The following is a 24568-nucleotide window of genomic DNA, read 5'->3' as shown; positions in this document are numbered from 1 at the left end:
AATTTAGGCTGTCTTCAACTTTTTGTGTGATTGTAAACTGCACAGTGACAGACACTGGACAGCATATGTCTGGTCATGGTCCATTTCTTAGTTCTTCTGGGTGCACGCCCAGTACTGGATTTGCTGGTTCCTAGGGTCACTCAATTTCCATCTCTTTTATGTTTTATCAAGCCGCTTTCTACAAGGGCTGTAGGTATCTACAACTAACAGTGAATGTGCTTTCTTAAGTCACCACACACCCTCCAATATGTGTTGCTTTCTGTTTGTTTTTTTTTTTAATTGGGCTATTTTTGTGTGTGTTAGATGGGCTCATATAGTTGTTTTCATTTGCATTTCCCAGATGGCTAATGATCAGGAAGGTTTTCTCATGTTTATTGGTTATTCGGATATCCTCCTTTGTGACACTTCTGTTCGAGTCTTTCGCCTACCTCCTCAGTGGGCTGTTCATGTTTTTCTTGTGGTAAGCTTTCAGGAGTCTACAGATTTTCATAATAAGCACTTTGTCTGATATGTCATTTCCGAATATCTTTTCCCTGTCTTTCAGATCTACTATTACTCTTGATACAATTGTTTGATGTACACAAATGTTTTATCTTTAGTAGGTCCCACTTTCAATTTCATCTTCCTCTAGGTGTGGATCATCCATATGTCTGATAGATCATTTATGTCCTGCGCTAAGGTTCTTAGCTTTGTCCCAGTGTTCTCATTGATGTACTGATCGTTTGGGGGTTTACCTCAAGGTCTATGGCCCACCTTGAGTTTGTTGTTGTGTATGGAGTGAGTTAATGGTCTTCTTTCATTAGTCAGCAGGCTGATATGCAGGTTTTCCAGCTCCATTTGTTGAAAAGAGCATCTGCTTCCCATTTGATATTTTGGAGGCTTTGTCAAAGATCAGTTGTCTGTATGCCACTGTTTTTATTTCTGGGTTTTCTGTTCTTAGCCATTGGGCCAGGAATCTATCATTATACCAGTACTGTGCTGTTTGACATTGACTCTATAATAAATTTTAAAGTCCAGTAGCACAAGCCCAACCACTTTGTTCTACCTTTGGAGGAGCTCCTTGCCAAGTTGGGGCATTTTTCTTTTCCATATGAATTTGGTAGTCAGTTTTTCCTTTTCTTTGAAAAATGATGCTGGGATTTTGACCAAGATTGTATTAAATTTATAAACTGCCTTAGGTAAGATTGTCATCTTTATAGTATTGAAACTTCCTATCCATGAGCATGGGATAGTCTTCCATTTGTGAAAGTCACTTATGATTTCTTTTAATAATGTTCTATAGTTTTCCTCATATATATCTGTTGGTTAGGTATGGGTATATCCCTAAATATTTCAGTTTATACTTGGCTATTGTGAAAGGTACAACCTTCTTGATCTCTTTTTTCTGTAACCCTCTCAGTGATGCACAGCAATCCATTTGACTTCTGCCTGTTGATTTACATCCTGCACTCTATCTTTCCCTTTGTCATTTCCAGCAATCCTACTGTGGAGTCATTGGGCTTCTCTATGTATAAATCATTTCATCTGCAAATCATGATAATTTCACTTCTTCTTTCCCCAGATATATAACTTAGATATCCTTTGGTTGCCTTATATTATTAGCTAGGGTCCCCAGGATGATGTTAAATAGAAGTAGGGACAAGGAAGATCCTTGTTGGGTCTCCTTTTTCAAAGGGAATTTTTCCATCTTTCCTCTGTTGATTTTCATTCTGGCTATTGGTTTTTCATGTATACCTTTTATTATGTGAGGTAATTTCCTTCTAATCTTAACTTCCTGAATGTCTACATTAGGAATGGGTGTTGAATATTGTCAAATGCTTTTTCTGCATCTATTGATATTATCATGTGGTTCTTGTCCTTTTTCTTGTCAATGTGATGGATAATGTTGACAGCTTTTCAGATGGTCAATCATCCTTGCATCACTGGTATGAGTCCCACTTGGTAATGATGGATTATTTTTTTAATATATTTTTGTATTTTGTAGGCCAAGATTTTGTAAAGGCTTTTGAATCTATGTTCATTAGAGATACTGGCCTATAGTTCTCTATTCTTGTGGGATCCTTGCCCGGCATTGGTATCAGGGTTATATTAGCATCATAGAATATGTTTGGGATTCACCATCCTTTCTATGTTCTGGAAGAGCTTGTGTAGGATTGGTGTGAGTTCTTTCCTCAATCCTTGGTAGACTTCTCATGTAAAACCACCTGGGCTGGGGCTTTTTAGTTGGTAGTTCCTTGATAACCTTATCTATTTTATTTGTTTGTTTGTTTATTTATTTATTGACTATGGGTCTGCTCAAGTTCTCGACATCCATATGAGATGCTTTGGGGAGCATTTGTTTTTCCAGGTATTTGGCTTTTCTTCCAAGTTGTTGAATTCATTGGAGTAGAGTCCTTCGTTATACTGTATAATTAGTCTTTTAATTCAATTGGTGTCCATTGTAATTTCCCATTTCAACCCTCATCCTGGATAATGCCTGCTCCTTCTTATCTTTTGTTAGGTTTTCTTGCAGTGTTTTGATTCTGTTGATTCTTTAGAAAAACCAGTTATTTACTAAGTTGATTATTTTTTCAATTGAATTTCTTTTGCTGTTAGAAGAATTGCTCTGTTGATTCTTTTCCAGCTGCTGAAGCTTTTCTGGTAGGGTGTTGACCATAAATCTTTCTTCCTTCTTCATATGTATGCTTATAGCTATCAAGTATCCTCTGATAACTTCCTTTGCTGTAGCTCATCGTTTTTGGTATGTTGTATCTTCATTCTCATTTGTTTCTAGAAACATCATAATTTCATCTCTAATTTGGGCCACTACACAGTCCTTTCTAAAAAGTAAGCCATTTAGCCTCCATTTATTTTCCTTTGTTGTATTGTTCTTTCCTTTGATGATTTCCAGCTTTATGATGTAGGGATCAGAGAAGGAAGTCTGTGTGACCTCTATATGTTTGAGTTTAGTCAAGCTTGACTTGTGTCCCAATACGTGGTCTATCTTCAAATATGTGCCATTTGCACTTGAAAAATATATGTAATTTTTTTGTATTTTGGTAAAGAGCTCTGAATATATCTATCAGATTGAGTTGTCTTTTTTGAATGTCTCATTCTGTGCCCTCGTTGTTGAACTTGTTTCCCACTGCTCTGTCTCAGAAAGCAGCGTTGGAATCTCCCACTATTGTTGTCAAAGCTATTATTTCTTTTTTCATCATTTGAAGGATTTGCTTTTTGAATATCATGAGGGTCTCATTGTGTCCATATATGTTTATTATGCTCACTGGTTTTTGGTCTACTGATCCCTTAAGCATTATATAATCCCCATATTTATTTCTTGTTATGTGCTGTACCTTGAGATCCATTTTGTCAGATATGAGAATCACAACTACTGCTTTTTTTTTAGATTGCTGTTGGCATGATATTCTTTTCTCCAATCCCATAATCCTCGGCCTGTTTTTATCTATGAGCTTGAGATGCGGCTCTTGTAAAAAACACAAACATGAATCCACAAAAGTTGATACAATTCTTCAATTTCTTCATCACTACCTTCATTGTTTGTTGTCTTAAGTGGAGTAATAATTATATTAACTGGTTCTTCTGTCACAGATCGCATTTATTTCAAGATCAATATAAAAGCTTCTCTCTGTGGACTATGAATGTGATGCCAGCCCTGTTCAATGTACCTTGGTTGGCACAGCAAACCCTGTTATTTTGTGGTCCAAAATGGCCAATACCTGTCCGTTTACACTCGCCAATGCTAGGATTTGCTCTGTATGCATTCCATTTCATTTTTGATGATGTCTATTTTATCTAGATTTATGCTTCATACGTTCCAATTATTGGTCTATGTTTGCAGCTCTGTCTTCTCATTTTGATTTCTGCTGCATCAACAAGGGAAGGTTTGGAGGCTTTTCTCCATCCATGTTATTGTGAGCCACATCCCTGTGGGCAGTTCATCCTCATTGCGATTCCAGTGCCTTGAAACCTTAGAGGTGAGTGTCCAGCACTGTGTGGGAAAAGGTCTCCTTGCTGTTCATGAATTTGTTAGCACATCTGAAAATGTCCCCATATCATTCATAAGCTCTTCAGCGACTAACCCCTCAGAACTGGATACTTTGGCTTCATTGTATTTCGTTCTTAATCTGGAAGCTCTAAGGAAACTAGTTCATCCCAAGTGGCTCTGCTGGGAATGGAAATCCCAGTGACATAGCTTTCAGCATCACAGTATCATGCACGTCACCACCAGGAAACAAACGGACAAACATGGTGTGCCAAATATATGAATATAAGTGCATGACTATGACAACTTTGCAGTGATTTTCACAATCACCCACTTATTGCAGAATTGTCACCATGAGTCAGCACTGACTTCCTGGCAGTGCGGGGTTCATTCTGTTTGTTTTTTTGATTTGGGTTTTCTTTGGAATAAACCTTTGGATGCATGAGCTAAATCCTACCAGATATATATATTGCTCCATATGTATTCTATTTTGTGTGTCCATTTATCTATGAATGGACATTTAGGTTCTTTCTACTTTCTGAAATGTATTAAGAATACTACGATGAATTTTACTATTTATATGTTTAGGTTAACACTTTTTAAGTTTTCATGGTACGTAAGGCAGAGTGGAATGGCTTGATCATATATTAACTTCATTTTTAACTTTTTGAAGAAGTTCTAATATGTTTTGTGCACTGGCTTCCTATTTAAATATTTCACCAGCAATATATGAAGATTTTGATTTCTCCATATTCTTATTATAGAATGTTATATTGTTTTCATTTGATCATATTCTTCTAACTTTTGTAAAGTGCTTTCTTATTTTGATTTTGATTTGTGTTTCCTTAATGACTAATGGTGATGAGTATCTTTTCATGGGCTTACTCTCCCTTTGTAAAATATCTAGTCGTCTTTTGCCCATATTTTAGGGTTTTTTTGTGGTTGTTCTTTATAAGTCCTGTATACAAGAGTGTATCAGATATACAGCTCTCAATGTTTTCACGAAATTATAGGCTGTATCTTTTATGCATATATATTCCTATGATAAGCAAAATTTTGATACTGATTAAAATAAATTAAGATTACCTTCAGTTGCTCTTTATTTGCATATCCCAAGTAATAAAATGCCTAAAAATGCATTTTAACCAAGAATAAAAATAGTGTACACTGAAAACTAGAAGACATTACTTAAATAAATTAAAGATGGCCTAAATCATGAAAGAGTATTTGTTTTTTCATGGATTGAAATAGTAGTTGTTCAGATGTCAATATTACTCTAAAACACTATAGATTCAATCTAATAACTATAATAACCCAAACATCTTTTTTAGTAATGGAAGAAGCAATTCCTAAAATACATACACAGAACTGAAGGGGACTCTAGATGGCCAAAGCAATGCTGAAGAAGAATAACAACATAAAACACTTCACATTTCTCAATTTCAAAGCACATTGTAAAATCACATACCTCCATGGCTCTTTATACCTTGCTTACTCCTCTCCGTAAAAGAAAGTAGAAGAGATGGAATAACATGGTTAACAGATAACAAGGGAAGAGTTCTTCAGCAACTACCAGAGAGACTCCAATAGGAGGACTAGTCCACATTTCCTGGCAGCAAGGAATTCAGTTTAAAAACTAAGTCGACCCATGATTCTTAAAATGGGAGAACAGCAAAATGTACTGAGAGATCCATTTACAATTGACCAAAGGCAAAAAGCCAGTTCTGTGAGCTATGATCCTTGCCATAGCTGTCTTTTCCTTGGTGCCTAAGGCAACCCCGCCAGCCAACCCTCTTGCATCGTTGGCCTGTATGCACTCTTGTGAATAGTCAATCATGTGGGCAGCACAGTGCAGATATACTCACCATCCAAGCGATACTAATTGTCATTCCACCCCCATTTTTTCTTCTTTCCAGCTCTCCTCTCCAGGGTCTCCCTCATTATGTGCCTCAGCAGTCCACGCAGCATCTGTGCACACACTTACATTACCAAAAGTGCAGGAATCCCCACCAGATGAGTCAGTTTCATTTTTTACACCATTTGATTTTCTTTAATTTTTATATTTTTAATTATTTTTGTACATGATTTTCTGGCAATACGTTGATGTGTATATATATTTTTCCTAGTTCTCTTGCACTTCTGCATTCAGTGTCCTCTTTTGGTAAGACCCTCCCCTCGCTAGACTATACATCCCTACTGCAGGCAAAACCAGGCAGGCCTGTAGTTTGGGCACGCCCATCCAAACAAGGCCTCCTCACCCTTTTCCTTGAGCACACAGACATGTCCAAGTTCACACTCCCCAGTAACAACACCTCACCACCGACCATAAGCCCCACCTGAGTCTTTTGTTTCTTTTCTAACTCCTTTGCCCTGCACATCTTCCCATTTTCTCTTTCTGCTCTGTCTTTTTCCTCATGGGATAATTTCCATGAAACTTATTCATTCTCATTTCCCATGTTAAAGTATATTTTCCAGTTATTTTTGCAAATCTGTTAGATTAAGCTGCTTATTATTACTGTTATTAGTTTAGTTTAGTTTAGTCTCTCTCTTCTTCCCACACCCTTTCCCACCCTTGTCTCATCTTTTCTCCATTTCACCTCCATATATTTTCCAGCTCCTGCTTCTTTCACACCACTAGACAGAACCAACTAGCTCTATGGAGGTCTGTAGTCCACACACCACTATTACTTGTACCACGATGCTGAGGAAACCACACTCAATCACAATAAATCCATAATCAATAGAAATAATCACACACTACGAAAAATCACCCAAACACAAGATAAACTATGATATAACAGGTGCATAAGCTCTATGCCAACAGCATTCCTTGGGAACATCAAAGATGTGAATGAGAGAGAGAGAGAGAGAGAGAGAGAGAGAGAGAGAGAGAGAGAGAGAGAGAGAGAAAAGAAGAAGAAAAAGGAGGAAGAATAGAAGGAAGAGGCAGAGGAGGAAGAGGAGGAGAGGGATAGAATGAAGAAGGGAGAGAAAGCTGGATGAAAAGAAGAGAGAAAAGAAAAGGGAAAGGGAGGGAAGGAGGAGGGTAGGGGAGGGCAGAGAAAGGAAGGGGAGGGGAAGGGAAAAGTGTTTGAAGGGACTTGGAGGGGAGAGGAGGGGTGGGAAGAGGACAGGCAGGGCAGGAAAGGGAACGCACCTATGGTTTGCTCCTCAAATAACTTGGTTCATCTGTTGGCTGGGTTTTCAAAAGATGTTCCTTGGGATCAAGTCGCATTACAGGTAATACTGGATCTGGTCCCAAGGTTTTAATACACGTTTATTACCCACTGGTTGCATAGGATGCGGACTCCTTATGTTCAACCACTTGATGTATATTCCTGTTCATACTCTACAGTCTTTTTGTCACTGACTCGAAGCTAGTCTGCCTGTTAATTTCTAGCTGATCTTTTGTAATCTTTGAGACTTTTATGCATCCCAAGATTAGAATTAGTTAATATTTATGTCCATGTACAAGGGGAAAAAGTCTATATAAGTAGTAAGCCTATGTTTACTACTTGTGGTAGTTACATTATCTGCTGTCATTTTGAGGATGAAGAATGTAGGGGTGGAGTCTAGCCTGTCAATCAGGATATAGACAACAAAGCCTCTGTGTAGCCATGGGGTTCGCTGAGAATTCTGGGAACTCTGGTATTTCCTTCTTGGAGGCAGGAGACACTTCTCTCTGTGTGCTCACTCCCTTGGAGATGCTCTTCTGACAAGACACATGGCACTATGCCCTGGGAGCTGGAGAAGCTGCATGGGCCTACCCTTATGCGACCAGACCTCTGCAGCCGGAGAAGCTATGTAGAGACCCCTGCCAGCAATGAGATGCTTACAACACCACTGGATCCAGAAGACTTCCAACCCACCGGCCTGTGATCTGCTTGCATTTGGTGTCAGTGCATGCATTTATGAGTCTGAAGAGGACTTTATAAATTGGCATGGGACATATGGGCTAATATCAGACTTATGGACTTGATTTGGACTGGGCTGGGATATTTTCTCAATATTCAATTATTCTTGCATATAAACCCCTTTCTTACATACATATGAGTCTCTATGAATTTGTTTCTGTAGTCAACCCAGTCTAACACACTACTCAGCAATATGATTTGAGATGATATGAGTATGGCCACACAATAGGATTTTTAATACTTATAAAAGTCTTTCCTCAATATCAATGTGCAGGGGCTTTCAGCTTTACCTGCTCAGTGTAGAGCAAATTTTAACACTTAGGAATTCCCTGGAGCATGAGGTGCACTCCTATCAATTTTAACCCAGACAAGAACAGTTCTTATTATCCACCATAGCATTTATTCATGTATACAAGAATGATTTAGCATCTGAGTGGAATGCTACATAGTCGCGAAACTTCAAATGATGGAAAGTAGTTGCTTAAGACTGTCCGGCCTAACACTGTGATCTGAGACATGCTCTGTCAATTGCATTTTATATTCACCTCACCTCCTGCTAGTTATAGGCAAATGTGGACATCAATTAGTCCAACAGATAGAAGATATATAGAAAAAAGAAATGGTTAAGGGTGATTTAAAAATAATTCTGTAACATTGGTTCATGAATAAAGTGTAAATCAAATGAAGTGGGTGAGTATATACAGATTTAGAGCAAGGGATCAGAAAGTTCAAGAATGCAACTCTCTCCCAACACCTGAGACAACAAATGTAATGTAGTTTGCGTCACTGTTAGAAATACGTTTCTTATCATTTCTCACATAGGAAATTAACCAGAGGAAAAATGATGTTTGTTTCATTATACCTTTATTAATCAGCAAAACCATTAACCATGTTGGAGGAAGGTAGAGACACAAAAATATACGACACCTAGTCACAAGTCTCAACAAAAACTAGAGTCGGGTGAGAATTCCCAGTTTCCAGCAAACAGTTACAGTCTGGATACATCACAAGGGCAGTTCTACCCCCACCACTGGAGTTCCTATGAGTCAGTACTGACCTGATCACTGTGAGTTCACTCAATATGGAGTAGCTAGATGGTACAAAAGGTTAAGGACTTTGCTGCTAACCAAAATCTTGGAGGTTCAAGTCTACACACTATTGATCAAGAGAATAGCCTGGCAAAAAGTCTCTTTCTTTCCCTCTCTTAGTCGTTAAAAGAAACTACTATAACCTACAACCTTGAATTCTATGGACATGGGAAGAATTTCAAATATAAGGCAGTTTACCAAAGAAAAATCACATCAGAAAATTACAAGATAAAATTGAATCTATAAGGAAAAAGAAGTGGGCTCTGTTTTGATAAGTAGATTATTGAAAAATGATTGAGGTACTAAAGTATTAAATACATATTGATAGAACACTCAAAAAGGCAAAATAAATTTTGTAAACTTTAAAAATGTTCTGCTAACAGGACATTAAAAAAGATGCTAGAACTGTTGATCATGAAAAATATGGGTAGCCCATGTACAACAATGTCATTACACTATGCCAATACCCCTGGGATGTCAGCCAAAACCAGAGGTAATTTTCTGAAACAGCTCAGTCCTGCAGTTAATCCAAAATGCATCCACTCATAACCTTTCAGTAAGGGAAAGGGCTTTGCCAGATAAATGAGTCTGTTGATACCTTTCATTATAAAAATAAACAGCACACACCACTAAAAAAACCTGTTCCATTTGAACAAATTTGAACATGCCTAAATAAAGTTATTCAAATACTAGTAATTATAAAAAGCGTTTTTTTAATTTAGTAATTTTGTTTGTTTGTTATGTTCACCCTCTGATATAATTTTTTTAAATGTATAGGTGAGCCTATTTGCAATTCAATCCAGCTTCACTGCTTTTTCAATTCGATAATCATGTTAAACTCTGAGACTAATAAGGACATAAGATTGATTATTCATATCCAGTTTAAATCTGCCTTGTCCTGAGAGAACTTATTTCTGAAATAAAAGTCACAGAGCATGAAAAAGAAATATCCAGGATCATGAAGTTCTACTTGTATTTGGCATTAAAGTTCAATATGAGTTAATGTTAGTTATCAGTTTTAAGGAATTAAAGAAGAAATAATTTGTATCTACTAGAATGTTATAATGTTTAAGAATTCATTGATGCATCTTTATTATTAATCCATTTATAGAAGACATTTACTGAATACCCTTCATTGTGCAGAGACTATGATAAGTAATAAGGATACAGGAAATAGGGGAAAACTCCTAGTAGTTTATGTAGGTCAGTTTGATAAGATATACATATGTGTAGACAAATATTGTAGATTTAAGGATTGCATGTATCTATATATGTCCATGTTATTCTTGTTGTTAGGTGCCTTTGAGTAGATTGCAACTAATAGCGAAAATACCTATGTCGAATGGAACGAAACACTGCCCAGACCTGTTAGACTCATAATTGTTTGGGGCAATTGTCGAAGCCATATCATCAATGCCTATTATTGAGTGTCTTGAGTTTTTAACTGATCCTCTACGTTGCCAAGTGTGGTAGTTATATAATCACTTGTCAGTTTGAGGATTAAGAGTGAAGGGGTGGAGTCTAGTCTGTCAATTGGGTCATAGCCAATGAGGCTTCTGTTTGGGAATGGCCTTCTCCTGAGAATTCTGGGAAAACCAGTATCCCTTCTTAAAGGTGGGAGATATTTCCTCTCTGTGCTCACTTCCTGCAAGACATTTCCTGAGAAGTCGGATGGCCCCACTCTGATACAGCCCTGGAAGCTGGAGAAGCCACGTGGAGACCCCTGCTACCACTGAAATGCATACAGCACCACTGGATCCAAATTCAAAGACTTTCTACCCACTGGCCAGTGATTGTCCTTCCCTCAGCATCATTGCATGTTTTTTGTGAGTCTGAAGAGGACTTTATGGATTGGTATTGTTCATATGAGCTAATATCAGATTTATGGACTTGATCTGGACAGGGCTGGGATGTTTACTCAATATTCAACTGCTCTTGTATAGAAAATTCTTTCTTATACACATATGAGTTTCTATGGATTTCTTTTTCTAGTCTACCCAGACTAACACACCAAGCACAATGTCTTTCTCCAGGGACCGCTCTTTATTGGTAACAGGTACAAAGTACGTGAGACGAAGCACTTGAACCAGAGACACATCTCACTGAACTTGTAAGGCAGATGTGTTTGCTGTTCTGACAGTGCCTGACATTTTCTGTGTTCCTCACCAACATTATAATTCAAATTTCTTCCATCTCCCATTGTCCAAATTTGACATGAATATGAAGTGGTGTTTAAAAATGTCATACCTTAGTCCTCAAAATTATATTCTCCCTCTTCAACACTCTAAGGAGGGCTGGTGCAACTGATCTTTCCAGTGCAACACATAATTTAACTTTTGACTGTAGCTTACTTGAACACTGTAGATTCAAGCAAAAGGAAATCTTTGTCAACCTCTGTTGTTAGGATCAAATAGTCAAATGCTTTTGCATAAACAATAAAACACAAACAAATCCCTTTCTGCATTCAGCCAAGACCCATTGGCATCAGCAATGCTAGCCTTCATGTACATCTGCTTCGGAATCTAATGTGACCTCTGTTAGCTAACTGTCAGGGGACTGCTGTAATGTTTAGTATAAATTTATTTGCATGTGATAGTAGTGGTATTATTTGGTAATGTTTGCCTTCTGTTGACTCATCTGTCTTTGAAATGAGTGAAATATGGATCACTTCACATCTTTTGGTCATATATCTATTTTCCAGATTTCTTGGCAATGATAAATGAGCACCTCCAGTACTTTTTCAGCTTATCGGAAATTTTTATTGGTGTTTCACCAAACTTTTCAGTCTTGTTTTTTGGCTATTGCCTTCGGTGTAGCTTGGACTTCTTGCATTGCCATAGGTTTTTGATCATGCGCTCCCTTGCAGTGGTTGAATCTTGACCAGTTCTTTTTGGTGAAGAGACTATATATTACACCATCATCTTTTCCTCCTCCTCCTCCTCCACAACCAGCACCACCACCACCTCTACCATCACCACTCCCTCCCTGCTCTACTTAGAGTTAATGTTTTCCCTTGTCTGTACACTCCCCCCACACCACCCCCACCAACCCTCCACATCCCTGGTCAGGCCCTCTCCAGGGTGGGGGGCAGAGAGAGGCACTTTTTTCCCTACCTTGAGTTACATTTCACATGAGCAGCACCCCAGTCCCTTCCTACTCTCAGGTCACAAGGCTGCCCTGCTCACTGCATAGAGTGGTATCTGCTCTGAGTCAGGCCCTGCCACTGGATCAATGGAAACCTTTTCTTTCCCTTTCAAGGCACTACAAACCCGATTACTTCTTCCCCTCATCATGGAGGAGCTCACAATCATTTTGCTGCTTTCTTCATTGTGCAACCTTTATTCATAAATCCTTCGATATTTCTTCTTGAGGCTTGATTTGTTTTCTTCAGCTCATTCAACTTAAGATATGCTGAGTAGCTCCTTCCTTTCTGAGTTCTACTCCATTTGTGGAATTAGCTTGTTATTAATGTTGAATAATGCAGGAAGCATCCAACGAATATGAAAAGAATAAGCAGTCATGTGTCAAAACAAACAAACAAACAAGAAAACAAGAAAACTGCCTCTGTAGAAAGGTCTGTGATAAGGCCACAACTCTTGTTCTCCTAGGAAGACAAACTTCAAGTAGCTGCTATATGAATTGTTGACATTTCAATTTTAGTGGAATTTTATTGGCAAAATATATTTTAAATCACTGAAAAATAATACATTGTTTCAGAGACAATTGAAGGAAAAATTTTTTGCAGTTTTTATTTTATCTTAATTTTTATGGTAGGAGATGAGAAGAAAAAATAGATGTAATAAATAACTCTTAAAAGAGATTATCATCATATTGAGTGATGAGATATTTGGATTATTTCCCAAAAACCAGTTTGTTGTTTTTATTAAAAAAGAGTGGTTGGGTATTTTGTAGAATACCACACTGTGAAAAACTTGTGTAGATATTGTTGAATTAAAACCTGAACTTCTGTGGAAATCTTTCTAGAACATTTAATTATGTTAAATGAACACATATATATAATTAATATATTTCAACTATAACAAATAGCTCATTGTATATTTATTATACTTATTTTATTATAGCTGACAAATAAAAATTCCACTATTAAAAATAACAAAGTAGTAGTTATTTGATAAATTCAGATTATTTGAAATACCTATAAATATAACTCTACTGAAAATGTATCTACTTTTCTTACATGTATTTTTATGTGGATCATAAACAGACTTACTTATCTTCCTCCAAATTTAATTAATAAAATGTAATCTTCCTTAATATTATGAATAGCCCTCATTGTATTTGCAGTGCATATTCTAGTCCAGTGTGATAGTTCATTGAGTCCTATAGAGTTGCTCTGTGTCAGAACTGACTTGATAGCAGTGAGTTTGTTTTATCAGGTTTTTATATAGAAATGTCATAATATCTTCTGATGATTATATAAATTTACCAGAAATTATTTTGCTTGCTTGTTTGTTATTTTCATTGTTTAATTTTTATGAAAATCTCAACATAAAATACTCTCACTTTTAGAATTTTAAAACTTTTAAAACATTATTGGCAAAATCAACAAAAAATGTACTTCAAGCCAAATATAGATACTAAAAATCAAATTATGCTCCGCCCAACCCATGAGCTTATGACTTTCACATCATGAGATGTACTTGTGTGTGTGTTTATTCATGTCTCTGACCACTCTGTCTCCAACTTTTAACTGGAATATGACTGGCTTTCATGAAATGATTCATGTAAATATTTACTCTTGGGTAGCAAGCGTGAAAATATTCATAGAAGCTTATCTTGGGCACTTATTAATAAGCCTGTTTGTAGAATAGTGTTTTATAGAGTTTTAGGCAACAAAGGACTGGTGGCTACATTTCATTCTATACTGAAAGCAGCAAAACATGATGAGAAGAAAAAAAGGGCTCAATTGCACTCAGTGGGAACCATAAATGAAAGAATACATTATAATGTAATTCTAAAAGAATTATTAAATAATGGAAATATTTTTTCTCATATTGCATTGTGTGTCAGCAATAAACAGTTCTGTTGAGTTCCATAAATCAACATTATAATACACATAAACACTATCATCTTCCATATTTACTTATCTTTATTTATTGTAAGGCAAGGTATACTATTTTAATATATATCAATAATTCTTTCAGATAAGATAATAATAGAAAGAGACCAAAACTTCTAATTCACTTTCCTTGTCTCTATTCCTGTGTGTCACAATGCTGTGGACTGAGTATACTTGCTTCCCAGCATTGCTGAGACTTTTGAATAGTTTTAAGAGTAGAAAGCCTCATCTTTTCCATTGACAGTAACTGGTTGGCCCAAACTATTGACCTTTGGGTTAGCGGCCAGTGCGCTGCCTGCTATGAGAGGTGTTGCCTCAGAAAAAGACGAGATGACATTCATTAAAATAAATAAATGCCTGCTTCCAATATCAACTTGTCAAGAAAATATAAACTTTCAAACTGTTGTATTTTCCACTAGTGACAATTTTAGAAGACATGGGGCAGACTTCAGTCAATTTTCTCATGACCTTTTAGGGTATAAGTGTCATAAAACTTCCTAATGACACATTTGGACACAGCTACTTTCAGAGCGAAAGTAGAATCCGATGAAGCAATCGTGGGTGCCTGGGTGTCTTTGACAATACGTTCTCTAGAACAACCCCAGCCTCGGATACAAGGGAATCCACTCAGATTTCTAGTAGCAGGCTTCGTCTGTGTGGCTTTCTGGTTACTATAGGTAACCGCTTGTCCGCTACTGAAAAATGGTTAGACTTCTGAGGCCTAAAGTTACACTCTGTAACAATATTCCTCTGGTTCCTCGAGGCTTCCTCACCCCGCTCCACCATGACCCCAGCGATGACTCTCACTTCGGACTACACCGGAGCATGTACACAGGTGTAGATAAGAGGTAAGAGCTCAGGACACTCAGAACCCAGGAGCAGGATTGGGAATTGAGATACTAGAGGGGAAGGGAGAAGGAAGGGTAGGAGGGGAAAAAGGGGGAAATGATCACAATGATCTACACATAACTGCACATACCCCTACAGTGGAAAAAAACAGAAACCATGGGGGAAGGGAGATTGTATTCAGTATGAGATATGAAAATAATAATGATTTATAATCTATCAAGGGTCATGAGGGTGGGGGATGGAGGTCCAGCAAGAAAAGGAGCTGATGCCAAGGACTCAATAGAAAGTACCTGTCTAGAAAAGAATGATGGCAACATATGAACCAATATGCCCGATACAATTGATGTATGGATTGTAATAAGCATTGAAAGAGCCCTCAATAAAATTTTTAAAAATTCTAAAGTTACACTGTATAATACCGTTGATACTAGCTACATGTTTAATTGAAATTAATATAAATTAAAATAACCATACAATAAATTTAGTTCCTCCTCTGTACTAGCCATACTTCAAGTGCCCTGTGACCAAGTGCCGTGTTGACGATGGGGTCACAGGGGAGGCCCTGAAGGTGAAAACTACATAGTATTTTAAATAAAAGTTTTTCATGTTATCCCTTTGAAATATCCTTTTCTTCTAGAAAATATTAAAGTCCACTCTCAAAAAGTGGTCCTAAATATTTGTATTTCATTAGCTTTACTTTTCAAACATTGGTAAATTAAACTTATCATCTGTTTGGAATGCATTCTAATGTGCAGGTCTTATTTGACACCTCTCTTTTCTGCTATCAGTTTCATTAGGGGGAGGAAAAAGTGCCATTGAATAGAACACACTATTTATAACCTTGAGAAGTAGGGAAATTCCTTAACACTTCGTTGTGCCCACGTGGCACTTGTACGTGGATCAAAAGGCAGTTTTGAGGACAGAACAAGTGAATATTGCATGGTTTTAAGTCAGCAGAGATCTGTGTCAAGGTTGTATCCTCTCCCCATACTTAGTGTATCACTATGCTGAGAAAATAATCAGAGAAACTGATTTACATAAAGAAGAATGTGGCATCAGGTTTGCTGAAAGCGAGGAGGACTTAAAGCACTTGCTGATGAAGAGCAAGGATTTCAGCCTTCGGTAAGTAGTACAGCTCAATTTTAAAAATACCAACATCCTCACAACTGATCAATGTGTAGCAAACATCATACGAAATGGAGACAAGGTTGAAGTTGTCAAGAATTTTGTCTTTTTTGGATCCACAATCAATGCTCATGGATGCAGCAGTGAAGAGATCAAAAGACATGTTACATTAGGTAACTCTGCGGCACAAGATCTCTTTTCGAAAAGCAAGGATGTTACTTTAAGGACTAAGGAGCCCCTGACCTAAGCCATGGTATTTTTAATGACCTCATATGCATGTGAATTGCTGGATAGTGAACAGTAGAAGAATTGATGGCTTTGAATTGTGGTGCTGGAGGAGAATAGTGGACGCACCATGGACTGCGAAAAATACAAACCGATCTGTGTTGGGAGAAATAAGGCCAGAGTGCTCCTTAAAGCATGGATGGGGAGAAATCCTCTTCCATATGCTGGGCAGTTTGTAAGAGAGACCGGTCCCTGAGAAGGACGTCATGTAAGGGAAAGGGGAGGGCCCTCAAGGAGATGAGCTGAGACCATGTCTGCAATAGCAGGCTCCATCAGAGGAACAGTTTTGAGGATGGAGCAGGATCAGGTAGCTTTTTTCTGTTGTGGAGAAGGTCGCTATAAGTCAGAACCAACTCGATGAACTTAACAACAACACCGCTTTGGAATTAGATCACCAGGACTTTCTTCTGAGGTTTCTGGGGGTGGTTTTCCATCTCTATCTTCCAGAGTGTGAACCACATTTGCACCATTCACATACTCCTCAGCATCCCTAATCTTTTTGTTCTGAATAATCAAATAATACCCTGAGCTCTTACTAATGTCCCTGCCAGAAGTGCTTTCCCCACACTCACATGACTGTACTTGAAACAATCAGACCTCTGCCCAAATCTGATCTGCTTAGACAAGCAAGAATATAATATGCTAACTCATTATTATATTATGTTGTTATGCTATGCTATGTTATGTAATGTTATGTTGTGATGTGATGTTGTGATGCTGTATTACATTATGATATAATATGGATGCCTTTTGCATTCTTTGCTTTTTGCTCTTTGCTTTTCACTTTCCTATAATGCACAGAACAGCATGAAGAGAAAAAAAGTGATTTTAAAAACATGCATGGAGTCTCCATTGCCTGGAGAATAAAGTTAGTTTGCTGACGATAGATAGGTATAGATATTATCTACTTAGAATTTACTTAATTTATCTATAAAATACTCCATAATTGCTTTAGAAACCCTGGTGGTTTACTGGGCTACATATGGGATTGCTAACCACAAGGTCAGCAGTTCAAATCCACAGGTCACATTACAGTGAAACATGAGTTTGTTTGTGTTTGCAAAGTTTATCAGTCTTGGAAACCCTAGGAGCTATTTTGCTCTGTTAGTGGCTCAGGGTGGGGTCATTATGAAGTGGAAACAACTCAATGACAGGCGATTTAAGTGATTTAATTGAATTCCTCTTAACTAAAGTCATGTTTTATATATCATTATATAATTAAAATCATAATCCACACCATCACCACTAACAGTTATTATGCATTTCTAGTGTCCCAGGTAAATTTTGAAAGATGCTTATATATCAAATATCCTTATATAGACCCTATATAAGAATGTTTACAGATTGCTAAATTCTCATTTTACAGTTGATTACAATGTGCCACAGGAGAGATAGATATCTGCCCATGACTTGGAGATAAGGGAGGCAGGGTTTGAAGACAGACAGTTTGTTAAGTCTTTTATCTTAGTTATTATTATCTGCATTAATTGGCTGTCTCTACTTTCATGGGACTAGAAATAGTATCTGTTTTATCCAATGATGTATCTCTTGCACCCAGATGTGTTAGACACATATAATTCACTTAATAGCGATTTGTTAATTGCTGAATAAAGAATGATCAATAAATTGATTAAAAGGGTAATATAATAATTTTAATATGATACTAAAATTTATTAAAGTGTGATACTCCTGGTTTAAAAATAATAATTTGCAATGAATTCCATTACTATTAAATGGAGGACTACGGTCAGATGCTGTCAGTATTATTGAAATGTCCAGTTTCTTAGTCTGAATAAGTATATTTCCTCAGAAAAGTTATAGATGAGCTATCTCACTTGTGCTCTGGAAGGTGATCATGTTCATGCAGAAACTGTTAGGCAACAGTGCAAAGTCATTTCTAAAGGAGGAAAGCACATGCCAAAGACAGTGGAGTGTGTAAGAAGCTTCTGCGAGAGTAATGTAACTTAATGAGGACTATCACTTGCCACTTGAGATAAAAGAAGTCTCCATGGCTTCACATAACATAGGTTTATAGCTTGCTCACACTATATGTCTTTCAAGGGCTAGGGCGCCCTGCTATTTTAGCCACTAAGAGATTGCACCATCTTTTAGAGCAATTTCTATTAATGTGTTGCCAGTTGCCAATAAATAAATAGATAGATAGATAGATAGATAGATAGATAGATAAATAATTAAATAAACTCACTGCCATCGAGTTGATTCCAACTTTGAAACTGTAAATCTTTACAGGAGAAGAAAGTCTCATCTTCCTCTGATGGAACAGCTGGTGGTCTCGAACTGCTGAACTTAAACGACCACAGTGCTTGATCCCTCACTCATGTGAACACAATTCATCCCACCTTCCAACCAAGTAAAAATCCAATAGGGTCTCCTCCCCTGTTTCCCAAGCCATGTTTAGCCATCTTTGAAACCTGCCTCGTTATTTAAAGGAAGCCTCAACTGTAAGTAAAACATACCTTTCAGATCCTGTTGGTGGATGTGTTTCACGTCACGGTTGACATCTGAACCAAAATTTCTGTGGGGTCCATCTTGCTTTATCAGCATTACTACAACAGATGGTGTTAGTATTCAAAATAAAAAATGATTAATCTAGGAAGATATGAAATCTTAATTTATACCCTCTAAATATGGAAATTTTAAAAGAGACATTGCAGATTTAGTTCACTCAGAAATCTCTATGCCGACACCGGGAAGGGTAGCCCACTGTCTAGGACATAATTCAATAGGTATATTTAATAGGATGTTGAGTTATTTTTAATTATTTGAATTAGATTTTCTTTCCAGGGATATAAAACAGTCACAATATATTATGAGTATGAAATATAAATAAGAGGAGTAATGATGCTAAAGATTTTTAGTGTTAAAGAACCATTAAAAATGACTTGAAATTTCCTTTATACAATCTCTTATTATGAAATGTTGTTATAATTAAATAATTATAGATGATTCCCTCCAGCCTGTCCTTTCTAATGATGGAATTGTTCTCACTACCTAACTGTGTCTCCATTTTTCCTAATATCTTTTATAAATCCATGGATTTTTTTCCCATTTCCTCATATAATATAGTTAAAAGAAAAAAAGCACTATCCCATCACAGTAATTCTTCATGTGCTTTATGAAAAATGCTAATAAATAACCCTATGTAATTACTCTCACCTCTAGACACCATCTATTTATACTGCACATCTAAATCTTGTTTGCCATATTGTTAGCTATTTTATTATATTGTCTCTGGATGTTCTTCCAGATCCTTTTTAATCCTTCATAAAATATAGATTCTAACAACGAGGCATTGTGTCTCAATAATTTAATGATAGTGAGGATTAAATAACAGTTTACACTTTATAACTAAGAGCAAGTTTCAGAGGCTCTCCTGACATTTTCCTTCTTGGCTCTTTAATGACGTTTTGCTCTCTTCATGCACTGTGTCCTTGATGCCATCCCACAGCGCTCTAAAGAGCAGTCATCATCCTGTTTTTGGTTTGTTTATCTGTACAAGTCATAGAAAAACCAACATTTTCGTTGCCATATTGGTGGGTAGTTCTACCTTTCTTTTTTATGCTATTATATTCTAAAACTAAAGTCAGACATTTTCTTGTTTCAGGACACTCGTTTTATTTAGTTTTGCCTCCACAACTTTATTCCCTTCCCATTCTTCATGGAGCAGAATGATCTTTCCTACAGTTCATCCTGTGCTGATGGCTCAGGAAGAGTCGAGAGATGAGCTTATGAGAAGCCATGGGGGGGGGGGGGCGAGGGTGTATACACATAGAAGTGGGCTACAAGGCAAACAAGTGTCCATCTAGCTCAGAAGCAACAAAGCCCACATGGAAGGAGCACACCAGCCTGTGTGATCACAAGGGGTCGAGGGATCAGGTATCAGGCATCAAAAAAGCAAAAATCATATCATTGTGAATAAGGACAGTGCAGAGTGGAGACCCAAAGTCCATCTGTAGGCAACTGGACGTCCCCTTACACAAGGGTTGCGGGGAGGAGACAAGTCAGTCAGGGTGCAGGGTAGCAACGATGAAGCATACAACTCTCTTATAGTTCTTAAATGCTTCCTCCTTCCACTACAATGACCCCAATTCCACCTTACAAATCAGCTAGACCAGAGGATGTACACTGGTGCATATAGGAACTGGAAACACAGGGAATCCAGGGTGCATGATCCGTTCAGCACCAGTGATGTGAGTGGCAATATTGGGATGGTGGAGGGAAGAGGCGGTAGAAAGGGGGGACTGATTACAAGGATCTAGATATAACATCCTAGATATAACCTGGGGGACAGACAACAGAAAAGTGGGTGAAGGCAGAGATGTTGAACAGTGTAAGATATGACAAAATAATTTATAAATGATCAAGGGTTCATGAGTGAGGGAGAGGAGAGGGAGGGGGAAATATGAGGAGCTGATATTAAGGGCTCAAGTAGAAAGCAAATGTTTTGAGAATGATGATGGCAACAAATGTACAAGTGTGTTAGACACAATGGATGTATGTATGAATTGTGATAAGGATTGTATGAGACCCCAATAAAATGATTTTTTTTAAAAACCCAAAACAACTAGACAGGGAGCAGTTTGTGAAAACAAGCACTGTTTTTTCTACCCCAAAAAGTTTGTTTTTAAGTATGATAAATATGTTTGTAATAAAGTTTTACCATTCCATTAATGACATTGATGTATTAACCGTGTCATGAATCCATTAATATTTTTGTTTCCAACTTTTAAAATCACTCTTAAAAGATGTCCATTTTCACTGAAGAGGTCAGGCTTCGTAATTTCTCTTGCTTTTATCAGACTACGTATGCTCTGAGTACTTTCAAAGAATTATATTTTTTAAAATCCCCAAATATACCAGCATTAGTATTACTAAATTCTCTAATAAATAGTCTATACTCATTATGATCCAAACTATTTTGGATTCTAGGAAAATAATGCCAATAAAATCAATGAAATTTAAAGTAAATCATGAGGCATAGGTTTTATGGTAATATATGTAAAATTTTAAATTAATTATGTGCAAAAATAAGAGAAGCAGTTTTAGGAAAGCCACATTGTCCCGGTTACATTGTTTTTTTCACTCTTCATTCTGCTCTCCCTGTGAATAATGCTCCTCCATTCCACACTTTCTATGAAGTTGCACATATTATTCAATATATATATAACATTTTACACATCTCCCCAAATGGCCAGTCAGCCTAAAATTTTAACTTCTATCCCTAGCCCATATTTTGACAACAATCTATTTTTTTCATCTTATTTAAGATTCTGACTCCCCAGATATTGTTAGGAAAGCTACACACCATATCTTTTTTACCCACTTTGCTGTAAGGGGTTCACATCTGATATAACCGTCTATAATATTAGAGTGGAGATAAGTGTCTGTGATTAGGGAAAAAAAACAGGGCCTGAAATTGTTTGCGGAGTTTAATGCAAACATTATTGGGTCCCTGCAAGTTGGTGCAGAGTCCTAGGATACTATGCCCAATAGAGCAAAATCCTGCTCACCGGCACCACCTCACACTCGTCATTTTCTTTGAGCCCGTATGGTAGACATCTCCTTGATGGGACACCTCTTTGTTCCCTCACCTTACATTTTACCAAGAGTGATGGTTTTTCAGGGACGAATCTCTCCTGATAACAGATCCAAAGTATGTGAAACTAAGTCACATACTAAGTCTCCTCATCTCCCTTTTAAAAAGTATTCTGGCTGCCCCTCTTTCAATATAGAGTTCTTTGTTTCTCTGGCAATTCAAAATACTTTCATATTTACATTAATACCATATTTCAAATGTATTAGTTCCTTTCAGGTCTCTCATACTTATTGTCCAAATGTCAAATGCATATGATGAGACTGAAACTAACATGGCTTGGGTCAGGCACACCTTAGTCTTCAAAGTCACACCCTTGTTTTTCAGCACTTTAAAGAGATCTTGTTCAGCAGATTTGTCAATTGAAAAACATCCTTTGATGTATCATCAGTTACTTTTTTGAGCAATGGTTGTAACATCATTGTCCACTTCAATATTGTATCCATTTATCACAATGTTGTTTCTTGTCTAGTTATGAAGATTTTTGTTTTCTGTACATTGAGTTACAATAAATTCATTCAGAATATTGCAGTCCTTGATATTCTTCAGCAAATGTCTGAAGTCATCTTGGCTTTCACTGAACAAAGTTGTGTCACCTGCATATTGGAAAGCGTTGATTGTGTTAATCTGGGTTTACCTGAGAAACAAATGCAGAGACATTCATATGTGCGTAACACACGTGTAGAGAAACTCATATGTGTATAGATAAGAGAATTGTATATTGAGAACACATACCAGCCAAGTCCAGATCAAGCCCTTAAGTCTGATATTAGCACATATGTCTGATACCAGTCTATACATTGCTGTTCAGACTCACACAACACATGCAATGACACCAAATACAGCAATATTACAAGTCAGTTAGTGGAAAGTCTGATGGATCCAGAAGCGGTGGAAGCATCTCTGTGCTGGCATGGTTATCCACATGGCTCCTCCAGCTCCATGTCTTTGGCTCCAATAGCTCCATGTGGCTTGTTAATGGGAATGTCTCTCAGGGAGTGTGTGTGTGTCCCAATTCGAGGGAGGAAAAGGGGAGTTCCCAGAATTCTCAGGAGAAGGGCATACCCACACAGGGGCCTTACTGGCTATCACCTGAGTGACAGGCTAGTCTCCACCCCTTCACAAGTTGGCAGGAGATTATGTAACTCCCACATACAACCTTTTGCCAACCTGACACTCTTACACAACTCTTTAGTGATATATACTTTTTAAACAAAATAATAATAAAATCAAATTGGTACCTAATAGGATAAACTAAAATGCACACAATTCATAATGACGACAACGTATATAAGATGTGTTATAAGATGTATGGATTGTTATAAGAGATGTAAGAGCCCCGTGATAGTTAGGTATATTGTGCTAACCTGGCCAATAGGAACATGTGGGATTAATCATGTTGAAGTTTAAATGGAGGGCAAAGAGATAAATGGCTCTTCGAGGCCCGCCTCTCTCTCTCTTGCTCTCTGGTGATGGGAGCATGCTTCTGCTTTAGCTAGTTCTCTGCCTTCATGTGTGAGCCACTCTACCAGGCCAACCTGTGGATCATGTTGCTAGAGCTTGAAGCTCCTTCGCGATCTGCTTCACCACACTGCTGGTGCATACATCCCTTGAGCTTGAGACTGGTGCATCTTGTCGCCTTGCATTGCTTGCGTTGGGTATCCCATCTGGGCCTGTTTCCACTAAGCTCCTGAGCTACTGACTGTTGGTGACAACCCTGCTGTTTGATACCTGTGGGTGGACTCTGCCTGCCTTTCCCCAGGGAGGAATCTGCTGTGTTGACCTTGGACCCAGCAGTACGTGTGAGTTGCATGACTTCCAGTTTACTAACTGTTCCACAGAAATGAGTTAAACGGAATCCTCTGTACTGTTGTGTGGACTAATTAGCTGTTCTATCTTTCTTGCTATACACACACATACACACACATACACACATAAAGGGTGCTGGCTTTGTTTCTCTAGAGAACTCTGCCTAACACATGGATAAAGTCTTACTTCAATTCAGTGAGTTAAACTGAATCCTCTGTATTGCTGTGTGGACTAATTAGCTGTTCAATCCTTTCTGCTGTACACACACACACACACACACACACACACACACACACACACGCAAGGGTCCTGTTTTTGTTTCTCTAGAGAACCCTCCTAACACATTGATAAAATCTTACTTCAATTCTGATGGCATATTCTTCCTACAGTTCAGTTTCTCTGTGTGCTCAGCACATCAATTAAATAAATATGGCAAGGGAAGTAAGTTATTTAATATGGTTTATTTAGCCTGTCTCTAACTCTTACCTAAAGACCATGTATTTCACGGGCCTTGGAAGAAGATGGGAAGGTATGCATTCGTGAACAGGATTCACCTGAAGGCCATCCAGCAGTGTATAAAATGAGTCCTCTGAGAAGCAGGAGGAGGGAGCTCATTGCCTGTAAGACCCAAGAGAGGAGCACGTCCTCTGAATTTGCGTGCCCTGTGACTATCCCAGATTCAAAAATCAGTGATAATATGAGACAAGTAACAAGAATGTCAGGAGCCAAAACATGGACTAGAGTGATCGTCTTCCCAACCCGAGGAACAAGCAAAACTGAGTTTTTTACACGGAAGGCTGGTTGTAGAGTAGCATGGCTCTG

Source organism: Tenrec ecaudatus, chromosome 8 (assembly GCF_050624435.1).
Source record: "Tenrec ecaudatus isolate mTenEca1 chromosome 8, mTenEca1.hap1, whole genome shotgun sequence".
In the NCBI taxonomy this organism is placed as follows: domain Eukaryota; kingdom Metazoa; phylum Chordata; class Mammalia; order Afrosoricida; family Tenrecidae; genus Tenrec; species Tenrec ecaudatus.
Note: the sequence above shows the minus strand (reverse complement) of the source record.